The sequence below is a fragment of the Alligator sinensis genome, unplaced genomic scaffold, assembly GCF_000455745.1.
Source record: "Alligator sinensis unplaced genomic scaffold, ASM45574v1 scaffold736_1, whole genome shotgun sequence".
NCBI classification, from domain to species: Eukaryota; Metazoa; Chordata; order Crocodylia; family Alligatoridae; genus Alligator; species Alligator sinensis.
Window position 1 is genome coordinate 458,352 of NW_005842561.1, and position 4,661 is coordinate 463,012.

A 4,661-nucleotide genomic window follows, 5' to 3' on the forward strand; every position below is an offset into this window, starting at 1 on the left:
CTAATTGGGCGCCAGGGAGGCCCCCCCCCCCGCCCCTGCCCTTACTTCGCCCAGCCCCCCAGGGAGTCATGTGACCGGAGCCTCACGAACAGGCCATGCAAACAGGCACGCTTGTCTGCCCGGTGCACAAGTTAGCTCAGAGTTTGCGCAGGAGGGTGAGCAGGAGGGCCTGAGGCCCTGCCTGTGAGCCTGCTAGGATAGGCATTCCCAACCGTAGCTGGCCTACCAGCAGCATACTGCAGATGGGCACACGCAGCACCCCAAGGCTCCCCTCGGGGTCTGCGGCCCCTGCTCCCTGGCTCCTCAGAGGTCTCTACCCAGACTGAACCCATGGTTCCAGGCTCCATGCAGACGGAGCCCCTGGCTCTAGGCTGCCTGTCACTTTTTCAAGCTCTGGGGTCTGGGAGCATGGCCACCCCTCATTGTGGGGTATGCTTCCTTTTAGGGTCTATGGCACGCAGCTGGAGGAGCTCCAGACTGCAGTCCAGAGACTGCGTGCCATCAGGGACTGTGAGCAGGAGATCAGTTCGTACTGCCAGGCCCTTCTCCCCCAGGAGGCGAAGGGTAGACCACAGTCACCCTTCAGGACAAGGGAGGACACCGGGACCTCCCCTTCTGTCCAGCCACGGGGATGGACGAAGGTGGTCAAGGGCCCCAAGGCCTGCCGCACCAAGGTCTCCGCCCCACTGGAGCTTTGCAACAGGTATGAACCTCTTGCAGCCCCAGCAGGCAACACAGGCTGAACTGTAGCTACTGCCCCCACTCTCCCCAAGACAAAATGCAAAGTGTTTGTCATGGGAGACTCCATCCTGAGCGGGACTAAGGGGGCAATCTGCCGCCCTGACCCCTTGGCCCGGGAAGTCTGCTGCTTCCCAGGAGCCTCTATCCAAGACATTGTGGAGAAGATCCCTAAGCTCCTCCGGCCCACTGACCACTACCCTATGCTCCTCATCCATGTGGGCACCACTGACACAGCTCGGAACACTCCCAGCTGGGTCATGAAGCACTACAGGGATTTGGGAGTGGGATTTAAGGGGTTAGGGGTGCAGGTGGTGTTTTCCTTGATCCTTCTGGTTTCGGGCTACGAGCTGAGGAGAGAGAGGGGGATCCAGGTAGTGAACCAAAGACTGCGGCACTGGTGTCATCAGGAAGGCTTCGGCTTCCATGACCACAGTCCGCTCTGGTGAGAGAGGCAGCGAGCTGCTGGGAAGGGACGGCCTCCACCTCTCTCCGCTGGGGAGGAGGCTCTTCTCAGTCAGACTGGCTGACCTGCTCCACCAGGCTTTAAACTAAGCCCGTTGGGGGATGGGGGGACTACTGCCACTGCTGGCCCGCTGAGCAATCCTTGCAAAGCCATCAGGCCAAGGCACTTAAGGGAGCCCACCCCTGCTCCAGCCCTGGAACAATCTGTGGGCAAGGCTAGGGCCCCCAAGGGGACACTTGCCTGCCTGTACACTAATGCCAGGAGCTTGGGGAATAAGCAGGAGGAGCTCATCCTCCTGCTCAGTGCAAACAATTACGATGTCATAGGGATAACGGAGACCTGGTGGGACTCCACCCATGACTGGACCACGGGGATAGATGGCTATACCCTGTACAGGAGGGATCGTGTAGAGAAAAGGGGCGGGGGGGATAGGCTAGTGCGCAGCATAGTGAAATGCATTTTATTTTGTTTAATAAGTAAAATAAATGCCTTTTTTTTGGTAGAAGTAGGTTTTCAGGAGAAACTTGTTTGAAATGAAAGTAGCAGTATGGTGTATTAACTCCCAGTGGCACTCTATGATTAGAGGCAATGTAAAACCAGACTCCTTGGGTGAAGCTTAAAGACATGAACAACACAGAGTTTGGTGGTGAAGGAGAAGTGTTCATTAGTTTTCTTCATCTACCAAATCACCTATCCAATGTCACCTATCAAAATGTCAAAATTTAATGAAAGTAGTGGCCCTAAAAGAAGTAAGTGGAATTATACAGAATGATTACATAGATTTAAACAGGATTACAAAGGCAGTTAAAAGACACTCTAATACATTTTTGGTTTTCCCTGCATGTTTATACTAGTGAATAATACTCAGTATAAATGAATTCATAGAAAAGTACTCTCTCACTTGAGCATGCAAGTAGATTCTGAAACACTTCTTTGATATGAGGAATTTTCTATATTGCTGATATTCCTCATGGTAAGCAGAAAAGGGCAAGATGGGTAATGTCCAAGACGGGTCCTTTGAGCCTTTTCTCTGGAATAATTTTAGAGGGAGTGCCCCCTTTTGATGTTAATTGGCAGTCTGCTTTTTATAGAAAAGAAAGTTGTAAGTGCAGCTGAGGGATTCTTGCTCCCTCTGAAATGAATAAGAGTACTGCATTGGCTGTGCTAAGTATAAGAGCTTTCTAGTAGTTTTTCAGAATAATCCACATAACAAAACAATCCAAACCACAAAAGCAAATTGTTCTCTAATATGCACACATGAAGTTTTTGTTGAATTAAGAAGGTATATCTGAATTTAAGATTAAAATAATGAGAAAACAACAACAGCAAAATGCACCAGGCACTGAATTTATATGCACCTTTCTAGAGTCTGACTTATGTTATATCTAGATCTTTGCCTTGTACAGAAATTGTAGATCGGTGTAGGTTTTTACTTACATTTATGTCCTAATCATGCTCTATTTTGTTCTATATTTTACAATATTTTTTTTGTTTATAACAGTCAACTCAGTCATACATAATTGCTTTGGACAAGTACAGCAAATGGAAGATTTACTAAAAATGAATTTAAAATAAATCTTGGTTTACAAGCAGAAGAAATGTAACAGTATCTACCTACCCCCTAGTGGGCTGTAGGACATGTTATTTTGATTCCTATCAAAAGAATATCAGGATGAGATTACTTTAGATACTGACTTAGCTCAAAGGCAAGAGAATTTCTACACATCAGATGTTTCATGGCTGTATGCGTGCAAACTTACTATGAGAAATATTAAAGCGAATCCATTACGTGGGGACTTTCAAAATGTTATAAACCCTCTAATGTTCACATCAAATTACAATTTTCAATCTATGGAGATATAAATATAAATATAGATTTTTTTTTACCCTTCCGATACGTAGAAATCAGAAACCCAAAACTACATTTCATGAAAATGAATATGTGTACAGGTCTCACTGTAACATGAAGATAAATCTTAGTTTCAGTCATCCTTTTTTCCCCCTTTGATTCAGAGTTCAAATTATTTTGATCCATTTTCAAATTTGTAGAGGGGATAAAGGTCTGGAAGCTGTGGACTAAGATAAATAGGCCAGTCTAATACAGTTAGTAAATGGTAATGCAATTCAGACAAAAATACAGATGAGAGGAATAATGAATTCCCTCTTGGAATTCACAAAGGGCTCAACTGTAATTCACCATAAGCACCTATACAGAGAAAAAGGTGTTTAAGCCTGTGTGTAGATGAAATGAGGGGCGTGTGCGCAAGACGTTTAAAGCAGGTTAAATGATTCCGCACCACTATAATGGTGTTGGTGTTGCATGTGGCGACGGCATATTGCGCAGTAATTCCAGCTGCTGTAGCAAATTCAGTGGCATAATGTGCCTTGGGATGTGATTTAATGTGACTTAAATGACTTGCGATGTAGCAAACTGAAACTCCTTGGAGTTGTGGAGTTTTCTCAAGCAAATCCCGGGACGTCATTCTCCCCCTGTACTCGGCCTTAGTGAGGCCGCAGCTGGAGTACTGTGTCCAGTTTTGGGCTCCACAATTCAAAAAGGATGTGGAGAAGCTTGAGAGAGTCCAGAGAAGAGCCACGCGCATGATCAGAGGTCAGGGAAGCAGACCCTACGATGACAGGCTGAGAGCCCTGGGGCTCTTTAGCCTGAAAAAGCGCAGGCTCAGGGGTGATCTGATGGCCACCTATAAGTTTATCAGGGGTGTTCACCAGGATCTGGGGGAACATTTGTTCATCAGAGCACCCCAAGGGATGACAAGGTTGAATGATTATAAATTCCTGCAAGACCGTTTCAGGCTGGACATAAAGAAGAACTTCTTTACTGTCCAAGCCCCCAAGGTCTGGAATAGCCTGTCATCGGAGGTGGTTCAAGCACCTACACTGAACACCTTCAAGAGAAATCTGGATGTTTATTTTGCTGGGATCCTATGACCCCAGTTGACTACCTGCCCCTGGGGTAGGGGGCTGGACTCAATGATCTTCCAAGGTCCCTTCCAGCCCTAATGTCTATGAAAGCTATGAAATCCATAATCTAAACTTCATAAAAGTACCATCAACCCTGACACAACACAAGACAGAGCACCATAACCTGCCACAGGTAAAGCAGGGAAAATATGGCAGCCAATGTTCTTTTTCTATTATAGGCTGTTAATATATGCTCAAGAGATCCCAGGTAGAGGGCCATGACCCCTGCTACAGAGGAAGGCAAAAACACCCCATAGTCCTTCAATCTAACCACGGGGTAAAATTGTGACTAATGTTATTAATCAGTCTCCTGCTGGATTAGATGTACACAGTCCACACTTAAATTTGTTTTAACTAAGTTTTTATTTTGAAATAAAAGGAATATAAGAATGATAAATACCAAAAAATGATAAATACCAAAACACAATAGTTTTAGTTTCTGTCAGTCCCCATCAGCAACAACTTTTCACTAACA